Genomic DNA, 19,132 nt, shown 5'->3' on the forward strand with positions numbered 1-19,132 from the left:
TTTATTTATTCTTAGCTATAGACCAAATCAACTCAACCCCCACACTCGTTACTTTAGACTAGAATTAGACAGCTAGAAATTACGTCTGCCTCCTTGCGGTTCGACCTTGTTACCACTAGCCTAGGTTAGTCTTAATAGGAAATTATAAATCTTATTTTTGGTACTCACAACGACGGGTATCAAATTTTGGCGCCGTTGCCGGGGAGGCAATAGTTCTAATTTTTAGTTGTTCTATTTTTAGTCTTTCTTAGTTTAAGGGATTTCTGTTCCTTAAACTTTTCTTATATTCTTTTTGTAGTTTCTTCTTATGCGCAGGTCACAGGGTGGTGAACTAGTACCATTCGATCCTGAGATAGAGAAATCTTTGCGCGAGTTGAGACGATCACAAAGGGTATTACCGACAGAGGAAGAGCTGAGTACTCTGTCAAGCTATCATGAGAACGAGCTGTTCGAGCAAGACCCACAGTCTTCACCCGTTTTCACCTCTTCAGCCGAGATAGTCACTTCTCCAGAGATCCCAGTCATGGCCGAGGAAGCGAGTATAGTTAGTCATTCTGAGCCGACAGCTGCAGACTTATATAAGGGATTCGAATTACCAGGAGATGCCAGGAAGTTCGAACCAAAGCCTTCATACATTAATATGGTTGAGAGAAACCAGTTCGGGGGAGCTGCAAATGAAGATGCAGCTAAGCATATGGAAACCTTTATTGACTACTGCTGTTCCATACCCCCACCAGCCGGCGTGACCCAAGACCAGATCAAGGAGACCATGTTCATCTTCTCCCTTCGTGATGCTGCAAGGGAGTGGTATAGAGATCTTGACCGAGCCGCTCATGGGATCACCGACTGGAATTCCTTGGCATTGGCATTCTACAAGAAGTACTTTTCTGCTTCAAAGACGATTGCTATTAGAGCCCAAATCACGAGTTTCAAACAAGGGCCAGATGAGAACTTCCACGAGGCATGGGTCCGATTTAAGAAGCTGGTGCGAACCATACCGCACCATGGTTTCGAAAAATGGAGCTTGTGCAATCATTTCTATAATAGGTTGTATGGCGATCAGAGGGCTATTTTGGATGCTGCAGCCAATGGCCGATTTGCTGAGAACTTGGGAGAGACTAAGGGGTGGAAGATCATCGACGATCTAGCCACCCACAAGGCTGAGTATGGGAATTCCAGAGGGAACCAGAGGAGAGCTGCTGAATCTTTCTCTGTTCTTTGCACTTGAAGCTCTCACTGCGAGATTTGACAAATATGAATTGGGAGGAGCTTCTAAAGGTGGGATGTACCAAGTAAATCTTTGTGTCGACGGTCCTTTCGTGCGTGAAAGGTGTGGAGCCGAGGGACACGTTTCAAGAATTGCCCTAGTCCCTTTGAGTCTTGTCGCCTTTCAACACTATAGGCAGACAAACACCTACTATGAGCCCAATGTTCATCCCAACCTGAGGTGGAGTAGCCAGAATGTCCTAAATCCAACTCCACCTCCGCAGCAGCAACCCTATGTGCCCCCTCATCAAAAGCAACAACAATATCAAAAACCTCCTTATGTGCCGCAGCAGCAACAACAATCCCATAGTTCTGATTTTAGTGAGTTTAAGAACTTGTTGATGAAGGAGTCCCAAGCAAGAAAGGCCGGGATGAAGCTACTTGAGAGCCAAATTGCTCAATTGGCTAGTAAGAGTACCTCTCGAGCTCCGGGACACTTACCGACTCAAACCGACCAAAAGGAGACCTTAAACGCCATCACATTGAGGAGTGGGTCCACCCTGGAGGGGCCTGCCATGGTCGAGGACACTGTTGAAAAGAATGAGGCGGATCCGAGTCCAAAGAAAGCTGAAACGAATAATTCAAAGAAAAAGGCGTCTACCAGGTATATCGGTCGATCGATGATACACCCGGTCGATCGACTGATACGCGAGTTACAGCAGCTTCTGGAACTGTGCACCTTGGTCGATCGACTGAGGATAGTGGTCGATCGACCAAGATCACTGCTGATAGCGAGTTTGTTCGTCCTCCGATGCCCGATAACTTAAGGTACCATTTGTTTTGAGGCACGACAACTCCGAGAATGTTAGGGCCAGACCCGAGTGCTGATGGTTCCGTCCCAATTCCGAAGTTCGATCCGATGACGGTTAATGGCTCACATTTGAGACGGTCTGAGGAGGATTCGAGCCTTAACAAGGAGAAAGCAGTGGACTTCCAGCCTAAGTCCACGGATGCCGGCATGCGCAACTTAGAGGAGAGGGCTAAGGTACTTCTTACAGCCCCATATCCGGAGAGACTAGTGCCGACAAAGGAACATGTATCTTTTAGTAAGTTTGAAAAAGTTATTCGTAGCTTGAATGTACAGGTACCCTTCCTTGAGTTAGTTAACCAAGTGTCAGCATACACTAAATTCATGAAACAACTCCTGTCTAAGAAAAAGTCGCTTGAGCATGTTCACACTGTCGCATTAACTAAAGAGTCATGCTCTTACGTGTCTCACACTGCACCCCATAAGCTAGAGGACCCGGGTAGCTTTTCTGTTCCTTGCAATATAGGTACCTTCTCTATTGAGAAGGCATTATGTGACTTAGGAGCTAGTATAAGCGTCATGCCCTTGAGTCTAGCTAGGAAGCTCAAATTGACTAGGTTCGCAGTGACAGATATGACAGTTCAGATGGCTGACCGATCTGCGGTCCAGCCAATAGGAGTCTTAGAGGACATCCCTGTCCAAATAGGGAAGTTCTTCTTTCCCGTCGACTTTGTTGTACTTGACATGCCTGAGGATGCTCATATACCCATCATTTTGGGTAGGCCATTTCTGCACACTGCTGGTGCAGTCATAGATGTTGGTCTAGGAACCTTGACTTTCAAAGTGGGAAAGCATTCTATTGTCTTTGCCCAACCTGCTAAGAAAAAGGACCCCATGTGGCCTGTGACTTGTAATACGGTTTCTGAAAAGAAATCGTACTTTGTGCTTCCTGAATTGCCTGTCTCTATTACTACTACGTGTTAACCCCTCCGCCCCGCATCGGGAGCAAAAAGGAGGAAGAATCTGTTGTTTTAGATGTTGCAGGAGCTGGTTTGGGGAAGGAAGTGCTGCAAGTTGCTCCAACTGTAAAGAAGCCGATCATTCAAAGAGGAGGTCTTGGTTGCCTGAGCTATGGAATTGATGAGGTTGTTGATGACGAGCCGGTCAAAGCCAGAAAGTCTGATTTGGATTCTGATAAGCCCGAAGAGATCCTTGACTGGGGATATGATGAGAGTGTCGATCCGTTGAGCCATACGGACGTGGAAGCTAAGAAGGGTGCAGCTGCTCAAATAAGCACCGTTGAGGCTACCTCTAGTAGCCAGAAGCCGACGAAATGGGCCATACCGTGGTCATTCTTGATCAATTATTAGTTGATCGAGCTCTTTATAAACTTCATTTTATTTGCTTTTGTTACACTTTTTATTGCTTTTGTGTGCGCGAAAACTTCGCATTTTTATTTTGCTTGCTTAGGATTTCATACGTTTGAGACTTTATTTTGGGTTTTGCGCAATTTTGGGCGCGTATTATTGTGCACTTGCAGGTTTTAGACCTCATTAGCTCAAGTTATTGAGCAAATACGACGAAATCAGAAGTTACAGCAGTATTTTCAGTCGATCGACTGCCCATTATGGTCGATCGACTGGCTGCACAGTTCCAGGAGCTTCTGTTCCTGTTCAATCTGGTCGATCGACTACCTACTACGGTCGATCGACCGCCCTGGACTGCTGTACCTGTTCACGACCTCTCCCCTGCTGTGTTTGGTCGATTTGCGGACTTAAGGGAGTTTTCTACTCCACTTTTCTCTCCGTCAAATTATTTATTTCTTCTAATTTTCTCAATTGTGCACATATTTACCGCTTCAAATTGTCTTCTCGATTTTATGCGTGGGTTTTGTTTGTCTTTTCAGGTATTTATTAGTAGCACTACTGGCTACTGAAACCTCCTAGCTCACGCTGGTTTGGGGAGGTTTCCTTTGCTGCGCTTAAAGTCTTGTAAGTTCCCGATTTTCACTTCATGTCATTTTTCTTCATTTTCCCGCAAATTCCCATTTCTCTTTTCTTCATTACATGATTTTGCACAATGGGGACATTGTGCGATTTGGTTTGGGGAAGGGTTTTGCGTCACATATCATTTGCTTGCATTCACGTTTACATTCTGCTTTGCATTGCTCATTTCATTCCTATATTCAAAAAAAAAAAAAAAAAAAAAATTCAAAAAAAAATTGATAAAATTTCAAAAATTTTCATAAAATGCACGTTTATTTTAGCATATAGGTCGAGTCGGAACGGTAGTATTTCAAGGATGATATTGCATTTTGCACCTGTTTTGCCTGAACCTTGCTAGATTGACATGTTATTAGTAGAATCATATATGCATAGTCTACGAGTTTTCGTTAATTTCCTTGCTGAACTTGAGACTTGACTTTGAAAATTGGCAAGTTACATCATATTTCTGAGATTTAGAGCTTATAACTGGTGACATTTATGACCAGTTCATTTAGGATGTGAGTAGTACTCCTTATGAGACATGTCACATAAATGTGCATAAATATGAACTTAATCTGCTTAATACCTGTACGCATTTGGTCTGTGGTTAGTCGACACATGTGGTAGAGGTTTCCCCTTATTCGTTTTGCCCATAAGCTCCACACTGCCAAAAATATCCTTTTTTGTCCCATTTACTACATCCTACATTTAGCCTGCCTTTGTCAAGCTAGTAGCCTGTGTTCTTGGGGTTGTTACTCATTTTTGGTGGCATATGCTCTGTTGAGACGTTATTGGGAAGATAAAATAAAGGAAGGAAAGAAACAAAGAAAGAAATAGAAAAGAAAAAAGAAAAAAAAAGATGAAAAAAATGATTCGAAAAGAAAAGAAAAAAAAAGAGTTCTGTACTGTTCGTGAAGTCGATCGACTGCCTCTTTTGGTCGATCGACTGAGGTTCGAGAAAGAGAAAGAAATCAAATTCGCATAATTCAAGCCTTTATCTTTTGGCGATTTTTGCTCCCATGTTTTATTCATATTTTATGGGGAGTTAGTTGATTACTTTTATACCTGGAGACTGTGAGATTTGTGCTTGCTATAGCACCGTTTCGATTGATTTTGAGCAAGAAGTTGGATGTTGCCATATGGTTCCGTTTTGGTACTAGCTTGATCACCTGTACCTCCACTTTCCATAACTGTTTTGCCTCTTCTTACCCATACCTCACATATCCACATTTATACCTAGGCATGTGTCATGATCTTTTGTTGGTTGGAATGCGTATGTACGGTTGTAGAGATTGCTTTCATATTAGACTGCAGACATGTTCTGATAGGTCGTAGTTAGGTGAGCGTCATTACATTTACTTCTTTCTATCTTACATATATTCACCTGTACTTATTGAGTGATTTGAGCGACCCGTGAGAGTCCAATTTGATAAGTCTCTGATTGATGGTTCGATAGTTTTAACGGCTCCATAACTCGTTTGCATGATTCATTTGCTAATTGATTGTTGGTTGTGCATTAAATTGGTTTAGGCTTTACATGTTGCATTTCGCTCTGAGATTGAACTCGTTCCATTAGGTCATTAGATCGAGTCTAGTTCTTGCTTGGGGACAAGCAAGGGTTTGGTTTGAGGAAGTTTGATGCGTTTCTTTTATATGATGTTTTACATCCCATTTTACACGCATTTCAGAGCTCATTCATGTAGTTTATGCTACATTTCTCTCTATTTCCGTCTACTTCCGTATTTTTGTACATTATTGCAGAAATGTGAAGAATCCAGCGGAAATCGAGCTAAATCCGTCCCCGAGTATCCTGCATTGCATATGACGTGAAGTATTCACCCGAGGAACGAGCTTGGTACGCAATTCAAGGCGTAAAAGACAAGTCCACGAATTTATAGAAGTCAAGTAGCAGCTCAAGCAGTCGATCGACCACTTCCATCAGTCGATCGACCAACCATCGGGTTCCAGAAGCTACTGTTGACTGAAGACCAGTCGATCGACCAGTCCTAGCAGCCGATCGACCAATATGCTATTCCAGACGAGAATTAAAAGACCGTGAATCTTGAAGCCCAAAGTTATGTTAGGTTTAGGAAATAAAGCTACGTTAGTTGCTATATAACGTAACCTAGAAACATCAGTTTAGCATTCAGTTTTCGACATCTAGTTTTTATCTAAGTTTCACATTCAATTTTAGAATATCATAGTTAGGGTTTGGGAAATTGATTGCATCGGATTTTTATTCATACTTCTAATCATTCCGTTACTGTTCTCCTGCGATTTTTGGTATTCTTCCTGTTCTACTTTCAGTTCGTCTTATTTCGTTATTAGCATAGAATTGCTTGTTAGATTCCCGAAACCGTCTTATTGTTGCATGTTAATTGTTTGTTCTATCGCTTTAATTATGAATTCAATGCTTTTATGCCCTATTATTATTGTTGTTATCACTTTCAGCATGAGTAGCTAAATAGTTTGTGCTAGGATGTAGGCGAATTATGGCGTAGGCGGTGTAGTATTAAATTGATGATTCGCGTGTCGGTCGATCGACTGACATACTTGGTCGATCGACTGACCACGTGAGGTTACCCTTCGTTTTAATTGATTTTAATGTTGTATTTAACGAATCGAATGCATGCGACCAGTTAGATGCTTAATTTATGACTGACCCATTAGATCGAAAGATAGGGAAAGTTATTTGATCACCAATTAAGATGACTAAACTGTGCTGAGGTCGAAAGATAGGTATAGTTTAGACCGTTAGTCACTTTTCAGGGCGAGAGTCAGTATTAGTGATATTAGGGACCTTTAGCGAGATCGAAAGATGCTATTTGTTAAGAGTGGACCGAGAGGACCTCTTGTTTCCCGCCTCACCGTGTTTGATTGACCGACTTAGTATGCCGCGCCTTGAAGAAATTTGTAATGAACCGACCATCCTAGTACCCCTTCTTTATCTGTTTAAGCCGTCTTTTTAGTTTACTGTCTTTATTTATTCTTAGCTATAGACCAAATCAACTCAACCCCCACACTCGTTACTTTAGACTAGAATTAGACAGCTAGAAATTACGTCTGCCTCCTTGCGGTTCGACCCTGTTACCACTAGCCTAGGTTAGTCTTAATAGGAAATTATAAATCTTATTTTTGGTACTCACAACGACGGGTATCAATGATTATGATACAACGATGTTGTCTGAACTTGGATACACTGTTTGTGCTAGTGATGAGTTTGTTTCAGCTTTTTTAATAGAATATGACCCAAAAACCTATAGTGAGGCAATGAAATCCATTGATGCTAATTTTTTGAAATATGCTATTAAAAGTGAACTTGACTCTATTGTGTCAAATCAGACTTGGGAGTTGACTGATTTACCTAAAGGTAGCAAACCCATTACAAGTAAATGGATCTTTAAAAAGAAAATGAGACCTGGTGGTACAATAGAGAGGTTCAAAGCTAGACTTGTAGTTAGAGGCTTTACACAAAAGAAGGGTATTGATTACTTTGATACTTACTCTCCTGTGACAAAAATTTCGACTATTAGGACTCTTGTCGCCTTAGCTGCTATTCATAACCTTATTATATATCAGATGAATGTTAAAACTGCTTTTTTGAATGGTGAACTAAGGGAAGAGATCTATATGTCTCAACCTGAAGGTTTTGTGATTGAGGGTCAAGAGAGTAAAGTGTGTAAACTGAACAAATCACTTTATTGACTGAAACAAGCACCTAAACAGTGGTATGAGAAATTTAACAACACTTTGATAACTAATGGCTATGTGGTTAACAATTCTGATTCATGTGTTTATTCAAAAATGATGGGATATGATTGTGTAATTATATGCATGTATGTTGATGACATGTTAATACTTGGTAATAATTTGGAGGTCATAATTAGAACCAAAGATTTTTTGTCATCACAATTTGAGATGAAGGACTTAGGAGAAGCTGATGTTATCCTAGGAGTTAAGGTCATCCGAAACCCCAATGGAATCTGTCTAAGTCAATCTCATTATGTTGAAAAAGTGTTGAGAAAGTTTAACTGCTTTGATGATGTGCCTGCTAGAACACCCTATGATCCTAGTGTACCTTTGTGTAAAAACTTGGGTAAGAGTGTTTCCAAGAAGAGTATGCTAAAATCCTAGGTAGTGTGATGTTCTTAATGAACTGTACTCGACCAGATATTGCTTATGCAGTTAGTAGACTGAGTCGTTATACACATAACCCTAGTAATGAACACTGGAATGCTCTTCGTCGTTTACTAAAATACCTAAAAGGAACAGTTGACTTATGTTTGCATTATAGTAAATTTCCTGTTGTGTTAGAGGGATATTGTGATGCGAACTGGGTTGCAGGTAACGATGAGATCTGTTCTACTAGTGGTTCTGTCTTTACCATGGGTGGAGGTGCTATATCGTGGAAGTCCTCTAAACAGACTTGTATCGCACGCTCTACCATGGAATCTGAGTTCATAGCTCTTGAGTTGGCAGGACAAGAGGCTGAATGGTTGAGAAACCTTTTAGCTGATATACCAGTATGGGGCGGACGGTTAACACCGGTCTCCCTGCACTGTGACTCGCAGGCTGCTATTGGTGTTGCAAAGAATAGTGTTTACAATTCGAAAAAGAGACACATTCGAATAAGGCACGCTGTAGTCAGACAACTCCTAGACAATGGAGAGATTGCTTTGGACTATGTGAAGTCTGAAAACAATCTCGCAGATCCCTTTACTAAAGGGCTGGCTAGGAGACTAGTCGTTGATACGTCGAGGGGAACGGGGCTTAAGTCCTTAGGTCAAGAGTGAGACTTGACTAGGTCTAAAGCTTCTATTCCTATGGCGTTGTATGATTCATAGCCTCTATGGTGGTGCTTTTGAGACGCACTTGATGAATCATACACGAAGTTGCACTTAGGTCCTTAATGACTCATGTGAGAAGTGCTATTGAGAAGCACTTGAGTCACCTACGTAGGTGTAACGATCATTAGACTATGAGAAGTCTTCTGATCACATCTATTAGTACCGAGGCAAACGCATAACTCTAAAAGAGCGTGTTGCACTTTCGCGGAACGATCTTAATCTGAAGGTATGATATATGTTGTGGGGGGTATCGACCGAAGCTCAGCTAGGAATTCAAATCGCAAGATATTCTCCCGCTGTAAGTAAGTTGTTTCCTCATTATACTAAAGTGTCAATTCAAATCGAAAGATATTGATACCTAAGTATCCAATCCTTCCTTTACCCAGGAATTCTTTTTCTTTGTCTCTGGCGCCCCTAGTGGGGGATTGTTGGAAATAGGGGCTTTATTGAGCAAGTTCATTTTTCCAAATTGTCCCACATTGGTGAGGAAAAGAAAGATGTATGTGTTTATATATCTCCTCTTACCTTACACTATCACTAGTGGGTCAAGGGAGGCTTTTGTGGAAGCCTTGCGAGGTGCTTAATTCAGCTCGCACACGCGCGCGCGCGCGCGCCTTGCCTGTGCCCGAGCCCGGCCCGGATCCGGATTCGTGATTCGGGATTTGGCAATCGCCTGCGGCGGGCTATGCCTATCTTTTTGGGCCAGTCCAGAGTGTGTGTTTTTGCTGCTTCTGTTTTGATGTCAAAACAGAATAAGAAACAGTCAATCCGACTGTTAGTGGGTGAGCAAAGGGCTCCTGTTCTTCAGGCCTTGACTGCTGCAGTTTAGGGGCACATTTTTAGCTTCTGGACTGCTCCAGTTCTGCTATAAATAAGACCCTGCCTCCAACTTCAAAAAAAACATTCATTTACACTCTTCTTCCTCTCTTCTCTTCTGTTCTCTAAATTATTTCTGGGTATTGCTTAAAATCGTTCCAAGTCTCTCTGTCACGAGTGGGCGTGACAGTGAGGAGCCTGTAGTGTGATCCTTGAGGAACTACCGGCACTAGCTGATCGCCACCACGGTCGTACCAGGCAAATAGTTTTCAAGGCAGTGGCATCCTACCACGGCACTACTTCTTACGGTTCTATCTTTCTGCTCTATTTCGTTTGTTTTCGATTCTAGTTCTTCTCTGTTACCGCAATTAAACCAACAAAAACAAGAAACACACTTAACACTAATTAATTCACTTCTCTCTCTAGTTTTAGTAATACATTCACTAATTCATTATCATACACAATTAACACCATCTTTTGTCTTATACTTCAAATTAAAGTTTATGAAAATTTTGTTAACATTTTTCCTGTTTCATTTTTTTCGTTTTTTTTTCGAGACAAGTTTTCGAAATTTTAGGATTTTACTAGTGTAATTCTAACAGCAAAAAGTGTAATTTTAAGGAATGTTTACGAGAATTTTGTGTTTTACAAGTTTAACTTCGGTCTTTTTCGATCGAGTGATTTTGACGAATAATATTTTGAATTTTTGTAATTTTATCACAAGTTATCGTAATTTTAGCATTTTACGAGTGCTATTTTAACGACAAAAAGTGTTATTTTAGTCCAGATAAGTGTAATTTCAGTCCAATGAGATTGTTATTTTAGTCGAGAAGAATGTAATTTTAGTCCAGAAAAGTGTAATTTTAGTCCAGAAAAGTATCAGTTCAGTCCACTAAGAACAAAATTTTAGTCCATTGAGAATGTAACATTAGTCCAGGTAAGTGTAATTTCAGTCCAATGAGATTATTATTTTAGTCCAGGAGAATGTAATTTTAGTCCACGAAAGTGTTATTTTAGTCCAAGAAAGTATAATTTCAGTCCACTGAGAATGTAATTTTAGTCCATTGAGAATATAACCAAGTCCATTGAGAGTGTAACATTAGTCCAATAGAAGTAAGTGTAATTCCAGCAGAAAAAGTGTAATTTTAGCAGAAAAAAGAGTAATTCTATTAGAAAAAAGAATAATTTTAGCAAAAAAAAGGACTAATTCTAACAGAAAGTGTAATTTCAGTAGAAAAAAGAGTAATTCTAGCAGGAAAAAGAGTAATTTTAGCAGAAAGTGTAATTTCAGCAGAAAAAAGAGTAATTCTAGAGTAATTCTAGCAGAAAAAGGACTAATTCTAGCAGCAAAAAGAGTAATTCTAGCAAAAAAAAAAAGAGTAATTCTAGCAGAAAAAGTGTAATTATAGCAAAAAAAAAGTGTAATTTCAGCAGAAAAAAAAGTAATTGTAATTCTAGTAGAAAAAAGTGTAATTCTAAGATGAAAAAAAGTGTAATTCTAACAGAAAAAAGAGTAATTCTAGCAGAAAAAAAGTAATTCTAGGAGAAAAAAATGCACATCTAAGATGAAAATCAACAAATAACCTTAGATCTATTTATTAGATCTAAGACTAAAATAAAACGATCTAATATAACAACAATTGAAGAAAAATGAGGAGACGACATTTTAAATATATCTAAGCTTAAAATTAAAAGATCTCACAAAATTAAACAACTTATGCGAGATCTTTTTTTCCAATCTATTTCAAAAACCTAGATCTAAAATTTAAAAAATAATGAGAAGCCAACAATCAGAAAAAAAAAACACAGAAAAACAAAACGAAACATAGATCTAAAACAATCGACTTTTACTAAAACAATACTAGGAGATAAATCTCCACCATCACACACAAAAGAACGAAAGAAATAAATTTTAAAAAAATGAGAAGATCTCGTTTTCCTCAGAGATCTCATTTTTTGAGCCCAAGTAAACAAAATGAGAAGATCTGATTTTTTGTTTGTTTGTTTGATGACGGGATTTAATGTGGTCGTGTGGTGGTGGAGTTGTTTTGGAGGCCGAGTTGATTTAGATCCGTGGTGGTGGTGGGGTTGTTGTCGGGATCCGGTATTGCTGTTGTTGTTGCTGTCGTGGGTGTGGTGTCGGGTGGTGTCGTGTGCGCTGGAGGTGTCGGGTGAAGGTGTGTTCGCTGGTGGTGGTGTCGGCTGGTGGGTGTGGGTGGTGGTGCGTCATTGGGTTGTGAGTAGGTGGTGTGGTGGGGGATGATGGTGTCGGTGTAAGCAGGTGGCGGCAGGGGAGAGGTGGGCGACAGATCTGGTTTGTGGGTGGTAGTGGGGGCGGTTGTGGGTGTGGGTGGTAGAAGAGGTGGTGCGGTGGATGGCGAGAGCGGGTTCTGGTGGGGCGTGGTGGACGGGGGAGCGGCAAATAGGAGAGGAGGGTGGTGGTTGCAGAGGTGTCGGAGGTGTCTGTGCGGTGTGGTGGTTGAGGGAAGGTGCCACATGCGGCAGATCTGGGGTGGGGAAGGGTGGTGGGGTGGTTTCGTTGTGGTAGTGCGGTGGATGGTGAGAGCAGGTTCGGCGTGGTGGATGGCGGGAGCTGCAAAATAGAAGAAGAGGGTGGTGTCGGTGGTAGGTGGGTGGTGTCGGGTGGTGGTATTTTTTGGTTAGTGGTGGTGTGCGTGTGGTGGTTGGGTAGGAGGTGGTGGTGATGTCGGGGTGGGGGTGGGAGTTTTATTGGTTTATTTGGGATTTTTGGGAGGTGATTTTTTTAGGTTTTCAGAGAGATTGTATTGTGAAATGAGGGGAAAGTGAGTCAAAGAGAGAGAAAAGGAGGTATATATATTAAATTAGTGAGGAATTAGTGATTAATTAGGAATAGTAGAGAGAGAGAGAGCTAAAACATCTTATTAATCACCATTTTTTTGTTCTAATCTCAGCCACCCATTTTTTTCATCTAATGGTCTATAAGAGGACTTATGGACTCACGCCTTGAAGGAGGACTCTCTTGATCTTAACACACTCTCTCTCTCTCTCTATATATATATATTCATTAGTTTTCTGTATCTACTTTCTACAATTATTTAAATTAATTTAAGGGTAAATTGATAACTTATATCTACTATAAGTCAATTTTTCAAATCTTATACCTCGGATAATTTTCTTTCAAAACTTATACCGAAAATCCTCATTTTTTTTATACTCAATACCAAATCTCAAAAACAGACTTGATTTGACTGTTTTGCCCTTATTGTTTAAGCTACCATCCCTCTTTCCCCACACCATTAATCCTTACCTCCCTCTCTCACTCACCACATATACCCACCACCACCACAACATGTCCCTCCTCTGCCAGCGCCACCACGGGTGTCGGTCTGTCACCGTCGCAAATGCTACCCTCTGCCGACTGGCCCTTATAGTGTCATCCAATTAAATACCCACAACCCCCAAACTCAAACCCACTTACCCAAACTCAGCAAGGGAATAAAGGTACGTTGTTTTCGTTCCAATTCTTCCCTATATAGGGAACAAATGATCGGGGAGTAGGAAGTAACAAAGATTCAGACTCCCAATTCAATCAAGAACTACCCCTCTCTTCTATGGCAGTGACTAATCAATCCAATTCAATCAAGAACTACCCCCAATCAAGTTCGTCCAACATTATTAAATGATTTTTTTTGGTGAACAACATCAAATGATCAGTGGCTATGGCAATCAATGCAATTCAATCAAGAAAACAATGAATCAAGTAAAAAAAAAGGTGCTGGTCGTGAGGTTTGGGGGTTATTGGTATTTAATTGCGTGACATTAGGAGGGTCAGTCAGCCGATGGTAGCATTTGCAGCGGCGGCGACGACGACGGCGACAGCGACAGCTTGACACTGGTGGTGGCGCTGGCAGAGGAGGGACAGGTCATGGGGTGGTGGGTATATGTGGTGGATGAGAGAGGGAGGTAAGGATCAATGTTGTGGGGAAAGACGGATGATAGCTTAAATAATAAGGGCAAAACCGTCAGTTTTAGTCTGTTTTTGAGATTTGGTATTGAGTATAAAAAAATGAGGATTTTCGGTATAAGTTTTGAAATAAAATTATCTAAGGTATAAGATTTAAAAAATTGACTTATAGTAGGTATAAGTTATCAATTTACCCTTAATTTAATGTTTTTATCCTTTATCAAATATATTCTGAGTTTTGTGTGTAAAACTAAGTGGTAAGGTTTCTATCTCATGCAAATGAAAAACTGAACATGTGAAAGAGTTAAATCTATTGAATTGTCTTCACAACTACGACGAAAAAACCGTCCCATTTAACAACATAGAGGATACTCAACCCATAAAAAAGAAAATGTGTGTGGTCCGAAATTACGGTTATTTAAATCACACATTTGTTATTTGTAGGTCCATAAGTACAAGTATAATACTCCTACACAATGACATATTGACATGCATGGTTATTGGCAAGACAAGTGCGTAGATTAAGGAAATACTCCGTACTCGTTTTTTTTATTGCTTGGAATAACAGATCACATGAGAAAGCAACTCCCAAAACAACCACACAAGTACACAACTACACAACCTATAAGAAAGTGTGCGTTTCTTCTAGAATGAAAAGACTCAAAAATTACGTAAAGAATCACTACAAAATCGACACGTTCTAAATTAATTACTACTCGTATGTACGTAGGTTTTTAAGTTGTTTTGCAAGCTTACCACGAAAATAATCATGTCAGCGGTTGGTAACAGAATTATATGGAGTACAAAGAGAGAAAGCTCAGTCACTATATCACGCGTTCACGATGCTTCCATGAGACCATGACTTTGGTACTTTGGTATGATAAGGTTTAGAAAATAAGGGAAGACGTTTTATTAAGTTAAGAATTGTATGATTATTTATGATTCATGAATACAATTTATATATTAGAGTATTAGTTTGAAAGCCCGTACTTTTTACAGGTCAATGACCTTGATTATTTTAAAACTAAGGTATAAAACAGTATCGAATAGGTGTTTTGAAGTTCAAATTCGGGTGTCACATAATTCTAAAAAAAAATGAAATATCATAATCCCTAATGGTCTTTTTATACGTACTTGATTCTAGAATTAAGTAGCCTCTAAAGCTTTGTTATCTCGAATTCTAGCAAAATTTATTAAGTACTAATTATCATAAGTGTAAGGGAATCAAGACTTTTTTTTTTGCAACCGATAAGAAAAGGTTTCTACATTCGCATGACCCTACATGCCAGGCCATGAGCCCGTTTATTCATACCCCTAGGAATATAACTAAAGTATAAACAATAAAGAACTTAGAGATATCCCTTATGATTAATATAAAGATATGTGTGAAATTAATGAATAGTTTACATTTGCTGTATTTTGTGAGGGGGAATAAAGTAAATGTAAATTATTGACTGAGACGGAGGGAGTATATATTTTGTTTGAACCATATACCTACCCTTCAAATATGGACAATTTACTAAAAGTCATGCTTTTAAATTAGTCAATTCAAATTTTTTTGTTCAATTAATAAGACTGTCTTACATAATAATAATAATAATAATCACTAGTACAGAAACTGCATTTGGCTACGGTTAAAAAACACTTTTGGCCACGGTTCCACAACCGTAGTAAATCGGGGCGTTGCCTTAGATCAAGAACCAACGGCTACGGTCATCAGCCGTAGCCAAATGTTGGTTTTTGGCTACGGTTACTAGCCTAAACCGTTGCCATATGTATATATAAAGCTACGGTTATATCTGTTAACCCTTGCCATATGTGTATATTAGGCTACGGTTGTTTCATAATAGCCGTTGCCATATGTTTATATAAGGCTACGGTTTTATCTTTTAACCGTAGCCGTAAATCATATTAATTTTTTTTTAAAATTTTGTACAGGCTATATATATTATAGATGGTCATAATAGATGTCATATTGCAATATGCTAAACCTCATTCAACTCAAAATTAATCTAATAACCTAGACAATATAATAATGATTTTCGTGCCAATACATAATTTCTAAAGAAGATTTTCCGCTAAAATTTCAAAAATAACCGTACAGGAGTAATTCTTGTGCCATTATCCGCTACAAATTCAAAACAACACCAATAACGATTTTCGTGCCAATACATAATTACTAAAGAAGATTGTCCATAAAGTAAGTAGCCCACAAGTCTCGAACCTCGTTGATCTCTTCAATCGTATATGAAGCTTTTGATCCAAATCACTATTAATAAATCAAAGTGCTTATTAGAATTTTAAAAAAAAAGTTTAATATTTAATCCTATATTTTGACTAGTACCTTAGCTAGATAGAATGAAAAATACCTTCTTATGATCTTTAATGTTCTGGTAGCGTCTCACTATATCTAACATGTACCGCATCACATAATAGCCACACTCCGTGCTTCGAGTTTGTTGTTGACACTGTACATGTACCGAAAACATTTATTAAAAAAAGAGTAAACAAAACCAAAATCACCATAATCAAATAAACTACCACCAACAACAACACGTATTTAACTAGAATCAACGCAAAAAGGAACTAATTAATATAAGGAAAGTATCAACAATAATGTTAAGACAAATAATATTTTATAATTGATATGGACTTACAACAATGTTACTCCACTTCATTGATAAGCCTGATTTCAATGTGGAACTTACCTGAGCCCTAAAAGATCGGAAAGCACTGCGTCTCGAAAGAGCAAAAATATATAAAAAAAAGTATTAGTTAGTCATTAGCCATTATCACTCGTTCATCTCATTCTTTTTTCAATCATCAACTAACCAAATATAGGAAAAAATCGACAAAGTATTTTGAATCTTTTACGTCCTTAAAATCTGATGAAATATACTCCTAAGCAATCACTACACACCCTGACGAAAAATACTCCTTAAAATATGACCCCAACCATTATCTTTTCTACTCATGAGTATCTCTCTTTTCTTACACCGTAATCATGAATACTACCTACCAGTACATGCAAAATTCTTCGTCAAACCAGAACCATTGATCACTGAACAATGAACAAAAAAAAAAAAAGATAATGTGTAAATACTTACATCTGTATCAAGTGCTTAAAAGAGACATCTCACTTTGACGTTGCCTTTGGATCACAGAAATAGGCCTCATTTTTTCTACTCATGAGTATCTCTGTTTTCTTACACCGTAATCATGCATACTACCTACCAGTACATGAAAAATTCTTCGTCAAACCAGAACCATTGATCACTGAACAATGAACAAAAAAAAAAGATAATGAGTAAATACTTACATCTGTATCAAGTGCTTAAAAGAGACATCTCGCTTTGACATTGCCTTTGGATCACAGAATTAGTCCTCATGAATCAACGGACAAATAACTGCTAGAAACCAGTGATCTCTGTCCAATAAAGGAAAAAAAATACTCCACAAAGTTAGTCCTAACAGTCCAGGAGAAGAGGTTAGCTTGATGCAGACTGAATTACAGTATGTCAGGAACTCCACACTCTAAGCAAAAAAACAGACATGAAAAAGGTTCGTTCTATGACCATTCAGTGGGCAGACCTTTGTGGATAGCAAATTAACCACCAATCAGAAATTCTAGTTCTCTACAGCTGCGCAACTCAGTTGTTCAACATCAACGAATTTACTGGTCAAAACAAGACATATTTATATACCCTTTCAAACTTGCTAAAGATCTCAAAATAAACCTGGGAATCATCCCTTTTAAACTTGCTAAATAGTTGATTGTGAATCAACAGGGGGAGTTTTACCAGATTCAACAACACAATTGGTGCCCATTAATCAATTGCTAAAAACAAAACTAACAGACAAAAAAGATAAGACTAACCCTTGACAAAACGGAGCAAATATGATACGAACACCATGCATCTTAAGCAAACTGCACTCCACGTAATTCATTACTTCATCGTTGACTATTTTATCTGTTCCCATTTGAGACATGATTGTAGGGCACAAAAATCCAACACCTGACATCCCTTCATGATTCTGCTCCTCACAAAGCTTTTGTAAAAACCTTTGTACACATGAAAGCAACCCCTCAAATATCAGGCTCAACAAAATATATATTATTATGTAAAATAAATTCATATATAACTTACAACATCCACACTTGAATAGATGACACATTTAAAAAGGCCATTCGAAAAAGTTGCATGATATCTTCTTCGGTGACAGTCAAAGATTTATACTCCTTGAAATGAAATATCTTCGACTGGAGTACAACTTCAAACACCTTTGTCTCAGGCCGCATTAAGGCTAGGTAATCATGTAACTTCTGACATTCTATACCCATACGTGATATATACTCATCAGAGTTGGGCCTGATTGGTGATTTGATGCCAGAACTTTTCGACACTTGTTTTCTCTTACTAGCGACTGATAGATTACCACTAGTAGAAGACTCCTATTTTAAAAATGTCATTGACTGGGATGGAGGGAGTATATATTTTGTTTGAATCATATACCTACCCTTCAAATATGGACAATTTACTAAAAGTCATGCTTTTAAATTAGTCAATTCAAATTTTTTTGTTCAATTAATAAGACCGTCTTACATAATAATAATAATAATAATAATAATAATAATAATAATAATAATAATAATTAATCTTAATTATTGATACACAGAGTTCATTTTTATATTTTTTTTCTTTCACAAAGCACATGTAATGTATACTCCTATGATCATCTTATTCCTATCATTTTACCGTAAAGGCGTAAAAGATAAACCCATCTATGTTTTTGGCCACTATAAGCAAACATACAATTTAGTGACAATAAAATTATAGTTTGTTAAATTTTAATTTTAACCGTTAATAATAGAAACTCTTAAGAGCTCTTTTTCACAATAGTTAAGTGACTCAAAAGATTTTGGATCGATTCTCAAGTTTCAAGGATAACTTCTATTTATAATCATAAGATCACCCTACCTTATGCTAATATTTCAATGTGTGACAACTCTACTTTTTATACGTAGTATATTCACAACACCTCCATTATTTTTCAATGTGGGAAAAATAACATACTAAGAAATACACCATCTTTTTCACACCTAGCTTGACATCCAACTCGAATCCCGAAATACGGACAATTGCTACTCATTATATCTAATAGTAGTTATATTTAATAATTTGAGCAAATACTTTATGTTAATATTCGTACGTTCAACATCCAATCTGATTAATAATGAGCAAATATTAACAAACTAATCTTATCTAGAGTCTACAGTTTTTCGCACGAAGATAGGTAACATTTGTGCAATTTTATCTTATTGCTAACAAACTAATTTTATCTAAAGTCCAAAGTTTGTCTTACGTATAAAATTATCATTTTTTTCTTATAAACATTAAGTAGTTTTTACGGGTGTGGGCATGGGCCACGGGGGCGCTTGGGAACAAGCATTTGCATTTGTGGAGTCGTCACCAATTTTTATGGGAAATTGGAACCGTTCGAATACCTCGTGTCATGTCAAGAC

The 19,132-nt window shown here is 38.4% G+C and overlaps 1 long non-coding RNA gene across 1 annotated transcript; it reads right to left on the bottom strand.

The window, feature by feature from the left end:
• Positions 1–15,641: 15,641 nt before the first annotated feature.
• On the bottom strand, positions 15,642–17,030 carry LOC141614469 (uncharacterized). Its single transcript, XR_012529340.1, has 4 exons — positions 16,928–17,030; positions 16,716–16,838; positions 15,978–16,076; positions 15,642–15,877 (listed from the first exon to the last, which is right to left on the bottom strand). It is a non-coding gene; the product is annotated as an uncharacterized LOC141614469 (long non-coding RNA).
• Between the last annotated feature and the right edge of the window lie 2,102 nt (positions 17,031–19,132).

The sequence above is a fragment of the Silene latifolia genome, chromosome 1 (assembly GCF_048544455.1).
Source record: "Silene latifolia isolate original U9 population chromosome 1, ASM4854445v1, whole genome shotgun sequence".
Lineage (NCBI taxonomy): Eukaryota > Viridiplantae > Streptophyta > Magnoliopsida > Caryophyllales > Caryophyllaceae > Silene > Silene latifolia.